This window comes from Stomoxys calcitrans, chromosome 5, assembly GCF_963082655.1.
Source record: "Stomoxys calcitrans chromosome 5, idStoCalc2.1, whole genome shotgun sequence".
In the NCBI taxonomy this organism is placed as follows: Eukaryota; Metazoa; Arthropoda; class Insecta; order Diptera; family Muscidae; genus Stomoxys; species Stomoxys calcitrans.
The window spans coordinates 157,239,459-157,254,346 of record NC_081556.1 but is presented as its reverse complement, the minus strand read 5'-3'; the positions used below and the strand labels follow the sequence as shown (position 1 = coordinate 157,254,346).

Sequence of the window (14,888 nt, the reverse complement as noted above, 5' to 3'; positions counted from 1 at the left end):
CTAAAAGTAAGCTACAATAACATTGCTCGCTACATATTTAATAAGAAAAGGAGAGACCGAATTTCTCAATTCGCCCACAAAATATTCGACATTAGTTTCGAAAACCTCCTCAAAGCGAAATGCGTTATTTTACTGCAAAAAATAATCTATCTTAAGCAGCCAAAATATCTTTATGATCATCTCCATTTTGCTCGATCTGGCAGAGGACTAAAAATCATTCTACCACGCTTCCGAACCTCAAACTCTGAAAAACAATTTTTAATCAACAGTATTCGTCTTTGGAACAATTTGCCATCCAACATCCAAACCATAAGTAATGCTACTCTTTTCAAGAAAACAATTTTCAAACACTATATTTAAAGTATAATTCCTAAAAAATTCTCTTATGATAAATTTTATAATATAATTACTTTTTTATTTATATTTTTCTTAACACATATTCGATGTAATCCATTCCTTAAACCGGCATCGTCACTTATAAGATTTTTATCTTGTGATGTCTGGTATCAATAAACAAACAAACAAACAAACAAGTGAATGAATGGTTGGTTGGTTGGTTGGTTAGTTGGTTGGTTTATGCAACAACTCAAATAACAGCATAAAACAAGTGTTAAGCCTCAGGGTGGGTGTGAGATGAGAGTGTCCAATTGTCTTTGGCTACATACATTTGAGGGAAATTGTGATGTGGATTTGGAATTTGGGGGATCATAAAAGAGACTGACAGTGGGCGAGTGAATGAGTTTCATGTGGAAAAGTTTTCTCTTTGTATTGTTTGTTGGGTTTAAAGTGTTTTGTTTCACAACAACATACCCCTCCAAACACCTATTCTTTGCATTTGCTTTGGAATAGAAATGTCAGAGAACGCTCTTCGAAGTTGTTATTGTATCCATGTATGTACTTATGTATAATTGCTTGTGCAACTAAGGTGAATATATTTGAATGATGCTTTTTGTTCTTAATTAAACATGCATGTCCTTAACTTGTTAAGCTTTTCAATACCTTTTATTAATCTTGTGTGAAAACATAAAATAAGAGAAATGATTTGATTCTTACCGAATGTTGGAAGATATTCCGATTTATCTGCAAGAAGAAAACAAAATACACACCTTAATCAATTTCATAGGGATAGTATTAAAACCAGTAAGAAAGGCAAAAGTCGGGCTGTGACGACTGTACAATACCCTACAACTACCCTATAAGTACAAAATGGGAGCTATATCTTATTCTGAACCTATTTTGATGGACCCCGCCGGATGTTTTCAGATGAATTATTAAACAATCCGTATCCGTAAATTTCAAGCAAATATGTTCAAACTGTAATAACTACGATTGACAAATGACAACATTATTGCAAATTACCCAATATATTGTATATGGGTGCTATAACTATATCTAAACCGATTTCAACCAAACTTCTGCGATATTGTGCGTTGTGGAAAATTTTGGTAAGATAAATGCGTTTGCTACTCGATATCAATTTCCGACCTTACAAAGTATATATACTTCGGATCGTCGTAAAATTCTAAAACGATTTAACGATGTCCGTGTGTCTGTCCGTATATCCGTCTGTCCGTCCGTCTATTGTAATCACTCTAGAGCCTTCAAAAATTGAGATATTGAAGTTTGGCACAGATACGTCTTTTTGATGCACGCTGGTCAAGTTCTTGAACGGGCCAAATCGAACCATATTTAGATATAGCTGCTATGGGTTGCCTAAAAAGTAATTGCGGATTTTTTAAAAGAAAGTAAATTCATTTTTAATAAAACCTAGAATGAACTTTAATCAAATATATAATTGGCGTTTTGTTCGATAACCTTTTGCCATCTTCCTGGCAAATTTAGTATTCCACGCTCATAGAATTTCTGGCCTTTATCTGCAAAAAACTGAACCAAGTGCGATTTTATAGCCTCATCATTGCCGAAAGTTTTACCATTTAAGGAGTTCTGCAAAGATCGAAATAAATGGTAGTCTGATGGTGCAAGGTCAGGGCTATATGGTGGATGCATCAAAAGTTCCCAGCCAAGCTCACTCAGTTTTTGGCGAGTGACCAAAGATGTGTGCGGTCTCGCGTTGTCCTGGTGGAATATGACACCTTTATGATTGACCAATTCTGGTCGCTTCTCCTTAATGGCTGTATTCTATTTGTCCAATTGTTGAGAGTAAACATTCGAATTAATCGTTTGGTTCCTTGAAAGCAGCTCAAAATATACCACACCCTTCCAATCCCACCAAACAGACAGCATAACCTTCTTTTGGTGGATATCAGCCTTTGAAGTGGTTTGAGCTGGTTCACCATGCTTGGACCATGATCGTTTTCGACTAACGTTGTTGTAAACAATCCATTTTTCATCTCCAGTTATGATTCGTTCTAAAAACGGATCGAATTCATTGCGTTTAAGGTGCATATCGCAAGCGTTGATTCGGTTTGTTAAATGAGTTTCTTTCAATACATGTGGTACCCATATTAAAATTGACGCCAAACAAACAAATGTAAACAAAATTTCGCGCACTTTTTTTTCTAAAGCAAGCGAAAAGTAACAGCTGATAACTGACAGAAGAAAGAATGCAATTACAGAGTCACAAGCCGTTGAAAAAATTTTTCAACGCCGACATTTTTCTGAAATTTGAATCAGTGAGTAGTTTAAGGCTTTCCGAAAATTGACCCAAATATGGTTCAGATCGGACTATATTTAAGTATAGCTACCATATAGACCGATCTCCCGATAGTGGGTCTGAAGCCCATAAAAGCTTTATTTATTACCCGATTTCGATGAAATTTGCAACAGTGGGTTATTTTAAGCCATCTGACCTACATTTGGTTCAGATCGGACTATATTTAGATATAGCTGCCATATAGACCGATCTGCCGATAAAGGGTCTGAAGCCCATAAAAGCTTTATTTATTTTATACCCGATTTCGCTGAAATTTGAAATAGTGAGTTTTTCTGAGCCTCACGATATCAGACCTTAATATGGTTCAGATCGGATTATAATTGGATATATCTGCCAAAAAGACCAATACTTTGTTCTACAAAATTGATTAGTGACATACAGGGTGGCTGATGAATATTGCTACAATGATGAATATTGCTACATTTTTTTTTCGGTGTATGGAATACATTTTTCTTTTATTCATGTTAAATTAAATTATTAAATTAATTATTAAATTATTATTAATTAAATTAATTAATTAATTAATTAAATTAATTATTAAATTATTATTATTAAATAGAAAAAAAGTTATTACATTTTTTTTTGGTAGCGGCTTTCATCAGCCACCCTGTATATATTAGACCACACAATGTACGTGCTAATTTTTGGGTTTTTGGGTTATCCATTTTTCACCGGATTGTGACGAAATAGGATTTACATATATACCCGAGGCGGTGGGTATCCAAAGTTCGGGTCGGCCAAACTTAATGCCTTTTTACTTGTTATACGTTGTGTTAGTCCTCGGGTAAAGCGTTGTACAAAATGTCAAGAAGATTGGTAAATAATTGCACATGCAGTGGCTCCATAAGTGAAAATCGGACTATATTCATACATGGCAGCTATATTTAAATCTAAACCAATTTCTATGAAATTCACCAATAATGTCAGGAGTCTATGTTAGGAATTCTGTGCTACTTACAAAATCCTTAATTGTTTTCCATGTGACGCCCCTAAGATGGTTCACGTCTGATATTGTGTCCCCACCTAAGTGTCAGTATCTGTTAGAAACGAAAGCCGGGTAATGACAAAGGAAATGCTTCAACGTCACATCATCTTTCCTACTTACCGCACCGATTTTACATAAGTAAACTCGTAGTCTTGTGTGTGCCATTGTGATACCAATAGTTATACTGATCTCCTTCTAACTTCCTTTCAGTAATAGCTTCGTCGTCTCACAATCTGGATCCCCCCATGGGATTGCGGCCGTTCTACCGACCGTTTCGCTGTTCCAAAGGGTTGCATGCGCATTCATCGACCACGGTCTTAACTTCGCCTGCGACGACACCGCCAATTCGTCTGCCTTTCATTCCCGCTTCCTCCGTTATGGCCCGGCACCCAAACGGATTTTGCCATCCTCAAAGAAGGCGTTAATCTCCTTCTTACACTGCAAAATCGGTAAAGATGTTCACACTCGACGTCCTCGCGTTAGCCAGGCAATCTAAAACAGATCTTAGTCCCTGGGTTCTCAAAGTAGACCCCCAGGCCCACTCTGTCCTCTAGCTTTGATCCACCCGTGTAACATGATCTTCCAGATGATCTTCCGTCAATCAAAGACTGTGCCGCTAGCAGCAGTGCCTCGCACTCGACCTCAAGGTTCATCTCAGGTGTGCGAGAGGTTTCCGATTGGATACCTGAGATGAATCTTTAGGCACTGCTGCCATCGGCACAGTCTTGGATTGATAGGCTAACAAATGATCACAGCACAGGCACAGTTGACTATTCAACCAATGATCAGCACATGAGTAAGAAATTAATGAACAGATTTTATGCAATCTATTCTGATTTTCCGACATCAGAATAAACGCAAGAAGAGCTAGAATGGCACGAAAATTCGAGCATGTATTGCATATATTTCGAATCTGATTAAACTTTACAAAAAGGATCTCACTCCTCTCAATGAAGTGACGCAAGACACGAGTGAGGTGGAAGAGAAACTTCATGTCGTCTCTCCTGCCCCCAGTTTCCTCAATCGCAGTTTTACCACTTTTAAATTGTGAAAGGCCCTTTGACATATTTCTGCAATTTGGCCCAAATCGGATTTGGATATAGCTGCCATATAGACCGATCTCTAGATTTTAGGGTTTGAACCCATAAGATTTGCATTTATTGTCTGATGTCGCTGAAATTTGGTACAGTGAGTTGTGTTAGGGCCTTCGACATCCTTCTTTAATTTGGCCCATGTCGGTCCAGATTTGAATGTTGTTGCCATATAGACTGATCTCTCGATTTAAAGTCTTGGCGCCCTAAAAGGCGCATCTATTTCGATGAAATTTGTCACAGGACTTATGTTAGGCTTTTCGACATTCGTGTCGTATATGGTTCGGATTGGTCCTTGTTTAGATATAACTACCAAAACACCAATATTTGTTTCTATTTGAACATTGACTTGCATTTATTGGACCATTCATTGTTCGCGCCGAATTTGTTTCAAATCGGGCCATATTTCGATATAGCTGCTATGAGTGCATAAAAAAATGAATTTTTCACCGGATTATGACGAAAGGTGGTTTATATACATATCCGAGGTGGTGAGTATCCAAAGTAAGGCCCGGCCGAACTTACTGCCTCTTTACTTTTGTTCCATTTTTATGGTATACCCCCACCATAGGATGGGGGTATACTAATTTCGTCATTCTGTTTGTAAGACTTCGATATATGCGTCTGAGACCACATTAAGTATATAAATACTTGATCGTCATGTCATTTTAAGTCGATCTAGCCATGTCCGTCCGTCCGTCTGTCTGTCGAAAGCACGCTGACTTTCTAATGAGTAAAGCTAGCCGCGTGAAATTTTGCACAAATACTTTTTATTAGTGTAGGTCGGTTCGTATTGTAAATGGGTCAAATCCGCTAGCCGCTTGAAATTTTGCACAAATACTTTTCATTAGTGTAGGTCGGTTCGTATTGTAAATGGGTCAAATTGGTCCATATTTTGATATAGCTGCAATATAAACCGATTTTCGATCTTGACTTTTTGAGCCAATAGAGCGCGAAATTCTCATCCGAATTGGCTGAAATTTAGCATGAGGTGTTTTGTTGCGACTTCCAATAACTGTGCTAAGTATGGCGTAAATCGGTTTTGAACCTGAAATAGCTGCCATATAAACCGATCTGGGATCTTGACTTCTTTAGCCTCTCGAGGGCGCAATTCTCATTCGATTTGGCAGAAATTTTGTACAACGGCTTCTCTCATGATCTTCAACATACGTGTCTAATATGGTCTGAATCGATCAGATCACAGCTCCCATATAAACCTATCTCCCGATTTTGCTTCTTGAGCCCCTACAAGGCGCATGAACTGAATGAATTCTGAACACAATGAATTCTACAATGTTCAGCATTCATTTATGGTTCTTATTCAATATTCTTTGTTTGCCTTAAAAGAGATACCGCGCATAGAACTCGACAAATGCGATCCATGGTGGAGGGTATATAAGATTCGGCCCGGCCGAACTTAGCACGCTCTTACTTGTTGTTAGTAAATAAGGCCTTTAAAGTTGAAACTTGAACAAAATTATAGAATAACTGTAAATTGTGATATGTTTTAACTTGTTTTCTGTATAGTTTTTCAAAATATTCATATAAGTGAATACGTGGCACAAGAAATAAAACCGTCCGATAAAAAGGAGGAAGGATCGGGCAAATATTACGACTTCGAATATTTTGTGGTCAACCGTATCAAATGCCTTCTAATGACAAAGAAACTGACAAGATTGCTATTAATATTGCATCTAATATCTTGCACAACTTCGACCAGTGCATTGGCACAACTACGACCAGCTCGGAAGCCAGACTGCCGTTCAGTTTATAGCCTAGTTCTTAGCAGATTCACTAACCCACTTCAATCGTCGATATCTATCGACGGCATAGATATTGAACAATCAGATGCTCTTGATGTTCTGGGCATGACGATACAATGTGATGTCCGTTGGTCAAAACACATATTCGAAGTGTTGAAAGAAGCATTCAAGTGTTTGGGCTTTCTTAAGCGGTGCAAGAAATGTTTCACCTCTTCTGATCTTCTCAATATCTATACTACCTATATCAGGCCGAGGACGAAATATAACTCTCATATATGGGCAGGAGCTCCAAAATCATCCTTGGAGCTACTTGACCATGTTCAACGGAGAGCGATGTTGTTGATTGAGGAAAGTAAAATATCCAACTCTATTGCTTCTCTTGAACATCGTCGGAATGTGGGTAGCGTTGTATTGCTCTTTCGTTATTTTCATGGCGTGTGTTCCAGGGATATTCGTCTTCTTATCCCTGACGTTATGATGTTCACCAGGAATACCAAACTTGACAGGATCTCACACCCGTTTGTAATTGATTTGCCAGTATACCGAACTATGCATTACCGAGAGAATTCTTTTTTCGCCCGAACCATTCGTATGTGGAATCGACTTCCGACTAATGTCTTTCCCGCCGACATTGACGTTCAGAATAAACACTACTCCCTCCTACCCCCCTCCAACCCTTAACTTTCCTAATTGCGAACGCAATGCACTGCATATATAGGGGACATACCCAGCGTATTGGTTACGTGAAAAAAAACATGCTCATTGGCAATGGTCTAGATCAGATTGTAACTTAATATAGCACGCATATAGGCCGATCTTCTTATTTAAAGGCTTAGTTCTATAAAAAGGGCATTTATTACACGATTTCGCTTAAATTTGTGGTGTTAAAAACCACATTGAGTGGTGTTAAAACAGTGGATTGTGGCGAGTTAGGTTCAGAACATATCATATATCGATATACTGGATTTTGAAGAAATTTTATTTATATATATACTCGAGGTGGTGAGTATCCAAAGTTCGAGTCGGCCGAACTGTTAATTGGCATTTGTTGTCGTATTAAATATTTTATTGAATTTTCCCATATGAACAGTTGCCTATATAAATTGTTTATGGCATAGGCGATAAAAACATCTCTCTGTAAAGCTTCATATTATTCTCCTTGTCTTGCCATAAGGGACTTTGGGCCTCTCATATAACAAACAACAAATCCGCTTTGTGAGTTTCCTTAGAACTTCTTGCGATGCATGAATCTTCCAAGTAATGGGGAGGTGGAGTCATGAAATTGAATTGCTCTGTTTTTATAGCCAATGTGCAAATTGAAGATACCCAACATGCATATCCCGTGAGATAAGTAACCACATTCCACATGGGCTGCTACAAATGGCCACATTGCTGTTGACATATAAAAATGTCTATGCCATAGATGTAAATTTAAAATCGTAAAATTTTATCAAGTTTTATATAATTTTCTATTATTCCTTGGGGTTTTGTTGTCCTTATTGTTGTTTGAAGCAAACAATTGTGTATTTACTTACAATTGCTCATGGAATCAATTCAGCATAAGGACATTTCAATGGCTTTGTTGTGTTGTGTTGTATTGTGTGTGCCGGCGCTCCTTGGCAGCCGGAGGATTCTCAAGTCATTTTCCCACTGTCACCATGCAATTGTCAATGTGGTGGTCCTTGCTTCCCATTCAATCACTTTGATTGTGTGTGTGTGCGTCTGTATGTTGGTGTTTTGCGTTTCTTGTGTCGCCTTTTCTACGACGAATGGATTTTGTAATTCAAGCATGGCATCGAATAAATTTATTCAGCATCAATTTAATGTGCAAGTAAACAGATAAACAAATACACACACCCACCCACACACAAACACAACAATGGCCTTCTAATGCCTACATATGTTGCAATATGTGTACTATATCTCAATCCATGCATCGAACCATCCATCCATCCAGCCATCCATCCATCCTTTTATTAATGTTATGTACACATCGTGATTATGCTCATCATCCATTCAATGGGAATAGACAGACAATCGAATCGGGCAAAAACGATATGAATAATATGAAAAAGTATTGGTGCTCATGTGTGAGTGTGTGTGTGTGTGTGTTTGCAATACTGAAGGATTTGTATTTTGTTTATGAAAGGAAAACAAGAAGAGTTGGGGACAGAGATCATTCTTCAAAGCCGCCCTCATAATGTTTAGCTGCTGGATACTCTTCGGCATATTATCCATCAGCCGGGTCATGGGGCCATCTGCCCCACAGTATGAGGGCGGGGGGCAAAATCTTGTGAATTCAAGTTTCTTTTTTATTTCCATAATAATCCGGAAAAATACAAACAAGTAAACAAAATGGGGGAAAAATATGACATCAACGTTAACGAAGATAAATAAACCAAGACACACACACACACACACTCACATATACTCATTCAGTTATAAATACAGCGACAGGACACGACACGACACATATTTAAGGAGCATACAAAGGACTTGACTACCGCTCCTCCTTCACACATACGAGCACACCAAATGTACGAACAAAGAAACACATACACATGTGATTGTGAATGGGAATGAAAAGAAAACTGAATGGAAAAGTTCAAATTACAAAGATATCAATGCTGGTGATGAGTTTCTTTGCACAAAGAAACCATGAAAGACACTAATCACGAAAGGGGCCATTCCAGACTTGAACACTCATGGCTAGAATAATAGAAATATTTCATTAAACTATTGTGAAACTAATGTGAACGAATGGAGGTGGGACTAAGATTACAAATGTTTATCTCCCATCGAGTGAAGAATAAGTAAAAAGGCGTTAAGTTCGGCCGGGCAGAACTTTGGATACCCACCACCTCGGGTATATATGTAAACCACCTTTCGTCAAAATCTGGTGAAAAATGCATACCTTACGCCCTCACTGTCTCAAATTTTGGCGCTATCGGACATTAAATGCACCTTTTATGGGCCCAAAACCTTAAATCGAGAGATCGTTCTATATGACAGCCATATCTAAATCTGGACCGATCTGGGCCAAATAGATGAAGGATGTTGAAGGGCCTAATACAACTCACTGTCCCAAATTTCAGCAAAACCGGATTATAAAGTTGGCTTTTATGGGCCTAAGACCCTAAATCGAAGGATCAGTCTATACGGCAGCTATATCCAAATTTGAACCGATCTGAGCCGTATTGACGGAGGACGTCGAAAGGCCTAAGACAACTCACTCTCCCGAATTTCAGCAAAATCGGATAATAAATGTGGCATTTATGGGCCTAAGACCCTAAATCGGAGGATCGGTCTATATGACAGCTATGTCCAAATCTGAACCGATCTGGGCCAAATTAGCGGAGGATGTCAAAGTGCCTAAGACAACTGACTGTCCCAAATTTCAGCAAAATCGAATTAAAAAATGTGACTTTAATGGGCGTAAGACCCTAAATCGGAGGATTGGTCCATATGACAGCAATATCCAAATCTGGACCTATCTCGGCCAAATTGATGAAGGATATCGAAGGGCTTAACACAACTCACTGTCCCAAATTTCAACAAAATCGGATAATAAATGTGACTTTTATGGTCCTAAGACCCTAAATCGGCGGATCGGTCTATATGAGGGCTATATCGAGATATAGTCCGATATAGCCCATCTTCGAACTTAACCTGCATATGGACTAAAAAAGAATCTGTGCAAAGTTTCAGCTCAATATCTATATTTTTAAAGACTTTAGCGTGATTTCAACAGACAGACGGACGGACATGGCTAGATCGTCTTAGATTTTTACGCTGATCAAGAATATATATACTTTATAGGGTCGGAAATCGATATAATCGATAGAAAATGAATATACCCCCATCATTCGGTGGTGGGTATAAAAAGGATGCTATACTCTACGTGATTTACTCCCGAACATCCTTCATTTGAGTCAAATATTTATTATCCGATTTGGGGGACAATCCGGAACGTTAACCGGCTGTCATAGGATTGACCTATTACAGTGGGGATTGTGAGATCCCCCAGATATTTTACCAAATACCTTCTTATTTAAAACCAATATTGTCCCGTCCGGTCTATATGTCCGTTTGATTGTTGGAGAATGGAAAGAATCCCAGGCTCTTGGTGCTACTTTTGGAAGGCAGTTTCTTAAATACCTTTCATTTGAGCCCCATATTGCTTGGCCCATCAACATTTCCCTATATCGGGCTTTTGGCTGTTTGGCTTCCCCGCATATATTTGAATCCATTTTTATAACCACCACTATAGGATATGAATTTTGATATAGAACCCAAATAGACCGATCGGCCGATTTAGGGTCTTAGGCCCATAAAAGCCACATTTATTGTCCGATTTTGATGAAATTTGGGACAGTGAGTTGTGTCGGGCTCTTCGACATCCTTCGTTAACTTGGCTCAGATCGGTAAAGATTTGGATAAATCTACCATATAGACCGATCCTCCGATTTAAGGTCTTAGGCCCGTAAAAGCCACATTTATTATCTGATTGTGCTGAAATTGGGGCATTGAGTTGCGTTAGGCCCTTCGAAATCCTTTGTCTATTTGTCCCAGATCGGTCCAGATTTGGATATAGCTGCCATATAGACCGATCCTCCAATTTAGGGTCTTAGTCACATAAAAGCCGCAATTATTATCCGATTTTGCTGAAATTTGGGACAGTGAGCTGTGTTAGGCCCTTCGACATCCTATAGACCGATCTTTCGATTTAAGGTTTTGGGCCTATAAAAGGCGCATTTATTGTCCGATGTCGCCAAAATTAGGGACAGTGAGTTTAGTAAAGCCCCTTAAAATATTTCTGCAATATGGCACAGATCGGTGCAAATTTGAATATAGCTGCCATATTGACCGATCTCTCGATTTAAAGTTTTGGAGCCATGAAAGGCGCATTTATTTTCCGATTTCACCTAGACTTGGACGACAACTTGGCCCAAATCGGTCCAAATTTGGATATAACTGCCATAAAGACCGATATCTCATTTAAGGTTTTGGCCCCATAAAAGGCGCATTTATAATCCGACTTCAATGAAATTTGACACTGTGACTTATGCTAGGCTTTTCGACACCCGTGTCGTAATGGTTCAGATCGGTTTATGTTTAGATATAGTTGCTAAAAAGATCAATATTTTGTTATACATAATTGAATAATGACTTGTACTTATAAGTAATTGGTCCAAATAGGAACATATTTCGATATAACTGCTATGGGACACAAGGTATGCAATTTTCACCAGATTATGACTAAAGGTGGTTTACATCTATACCCGAGGTGGTGGGTATCCAAAGTTCGACCTGGCCGATTTTAACGCCTTTTTATTTGTTTTTTCAATCCGTTTGCAACATTTTTCGATTTCGAGCGCCTAGAGGGCGCAATTCTTATTATATGTGGGAGAATTTTGCTAAGGGTTTCAAACATCTATGATTTCAAACCTAGGCCCATAAAAAGTTTTTTAAGGAACGTGGCAACAGGAATCCCAAAACATTTTTTGTACTGCCTTTAAGGGAAATGATACATTAATATGTTTTTCTTTGCATTCTATTATTCTACTTCTACTTCCAAAAAAAGAAATGGAAAATTCTTCCCCATACGTGTATTGATATCAAAGACTTTTTGGCTTGACACAAAAATCCCCATCAAAAAAACAAAAAAGTCATAAATCCAAATATTTCACTATTAATAAAAGTGAATTAAGTGGTCTGATTTATGTGGTAAGGGATGTAGGCTATCATTGCAATCCTGCGATGTGATTAAATAACTCGCTGTTTGTTTAGGGGAATGTTTGAAACTCGCCAAGGAGGAAACAAACCATTTTCTATTTTCCAAAAGGTCTTTTCTTTCGAGCCTTAATAATTCGGTTAAGGCAAAAAGTGAATTGTGTCAAATTCAATTACAGCAAGCATTTTTGTTTGACACTCAAATCCCCATCGTTATCAAGCAAACCCATATAAAATCCAGAAATTCCACTCTTAATAAAAGTGAATTAAACATTGAGTGGGCAGGATGTTAGGTGAGTCAGGGGGTTAAGTTGCGATGTCGGTTACACTACGGTTGCAATTTTCCTCCATTCTTGTGATGTTGATGAATAAATCCATCCACTCTCTGGGGAATTGTGAATTATTGCTATTTTATTGCCCACCACTGTGCATCAGCTGAGGAGTAGCAAACATATACAAACTTGAGGAAGAACAAGCAAGCAGGCAAGTGAGAAGGCAGCCATATGGGGAGAGTACAATTATGTGAAGGTGGAGGGTGTTGAGGGCGAGATAGTACTCTGCTCTGCTTGAAATACACACGGTGGGACAAACACGTACAAACACCCAGGCGACACACATAAACCCAAAACATCGAGGGAGTCATGCGGACAAAATAGAGAGCGCACACAAACTGCGCGAGGGGGGATTCAAAGGAGGCGCGCGCCTGATGAAGGGGGAGGCGATTGCATGGTGGTTTATAATTTGGCCTTAGGATAAACTACTTTTGTTACAGCTTAAACAAAAAGACAATTTCCCCATGACTGACTCAAGATGTGAAAATGTAGACATTTTTAGGAGAAAAGTCCTTGGAAAACAACTTGGTCTGATATTATTTCCAACGGCAAGTAGGCAGGCAGGCAGGCAATACAAGTACTTGACAACTTTCCTCTAGGACACTTGGAAAATGTGCCGTTTTTATTCATCAGTCCTCTGCAGTACTTACCTGTTCACGAGAGCACTTGGGCTAAGCCATCAAGGACTTGCTGCAGCTATTCCTCGTTATGGAAAACTTTCAAGCAACTTTTTCACCACAAATTGCAAGTCACACAGAATTTGAATTTCTTTGAGACAATTTTCGTTGTATACATGTGTATGTGTATGCACAAACTAAACAATTTTGTAAAATTTTCTCTATATTCTCTAGTTTTATTTATTTTATTTTGGATTTTTTCTTTGCAACTTCAAATGAAAATTTTATTTAGTGATTCATTTTTTGCTTTCCATGTATCTCCTTTAATCCCATGCAAAACTGTGCTCACCGTTCACTGGTCTGCGAGTATTTATTATGTATTTTTTTCGAATATGCTCTCCAATCGTCCGTCAATCAATGTTTTGGTTACCATCCTGTGGAGCTTTTGTGCTGCGCACATTTGCCTGGTATCCTGCAGAGAATCCTGGCGAAAAAGTTTGTTTTGTTTTGAAAAAGGGGTGTTTTGCTGCCCAAAAAGGTAAACAAAAGCAACTTTATCCACAGCTGTCACATTACAACGGAAGCTTTCGAAAGCTTTCTTGGGCTGGAATGTCTTAAAGCTTTCACTTCCCAATAGATTGCATTAAGTTTTATGATAGAGGGCATTCTGCTGTGGCTGCTACTATTTTCTTTAGTTTGCAGAGAGTGAATGGCAAAACTTTTGAGATTATGACCACTACTTTTAGAAACTTTTAATTTGATTATGCTGTAGAGGCACAGTGGTGTATTGTGTTACAATTTCGAAAAGGTTAAAAAAAGAAATCACAAATTATATATAAAATGAAATGAAATAAAATAAAATAAAATAATATAAAAAAAATAAAATAAAATAAAATAGCCAAAAGCGGACGAACATATATATGGGAGCTACATCTAAATCTGAATCGATTCCGACCAAACTTCTAAGATATTGTGGTAGGCATCGAGAAAGAGTTGTGCACAATTTTGGCAAAATTGGTCAATAATGCGCTTGCAGTGACGCTAGCCGTTAAAATTGGGCGAAATACATATATGGCGGCTATATATAAATCTGAATTTCGATTTCTATGAAATTCACCGGCAATATTAAAAGACATAAGAAAATCCTCCTTCCAAATTTTGAGAGAATCGGTTGAGAAATTACCTTTTTATTGCATTATTACTGCAAATCGGAAGAACAGGTATATGGGAGCTATATCTAAATCTGAACCGATTTCTACGAAATTCACTTGTAATGTCTAGAATCATAAGAAAATCGTTCCTGCCAAATTTCGAGAGAATCAGTTAACAAATGACCATTTCATTGCATTATTACTGCAAATTGGACGAACATATATATGGGAGCTATATCTAAATCTTAACCGATTTCTATGAAATTCTCTAGTAATGTCGAGAGTCATAAAAAAATCCTTCCTGTCAAATTTCGAGAGAATCGGCTGACAAATGGCAATTTTATTGCATTATTACTGCAAATCAGACGAATATGGGAATATGGGAGCTATACCCAATCTGAACCGATTTTTTCCAATTTTAATAGGCTTTGTCTCTCGGCCGTCTAAACGTACCTGTACCATATTTTAGGACAATCGGATGAAAATTGCGACCTGTAGTTTGTTCACAAATTAACATGGAAAGACGGACCGACAGACGGACA

General features: G+C 38.2%; 1 protein-coding gene across 3 annotated transcripts in view; it reads right to left on the bottom strand.

The window, feature by feature from the left end:
• The window catches only part of LOC106087603 (TBC1 domain family member 5 homolog A), a 32,933-nt gene extending 19,045 nt beyond the window's left edge, over positions 1-13,888 (bottom strand). For all 3 annotated transcript variants that reach the window (XM_013252712.2, XM_059369458.1, XM_059369457.1), the window contains exons 1-2: positions 13,229-13,888; positions 1,054-1,080 (exon numbers count right to left, since the gene is read on the bottom strand). The gene's annotated coding sequence lies outside the window, so the exon portion shown is untranslated. The remainder of the gene's footprint in view (positions 1-1,053; positions 1,081-13,228) is intronic.
• Between the last annotated feature and the right edge of the window lie 1,000 nt (positions 13,889-14,888).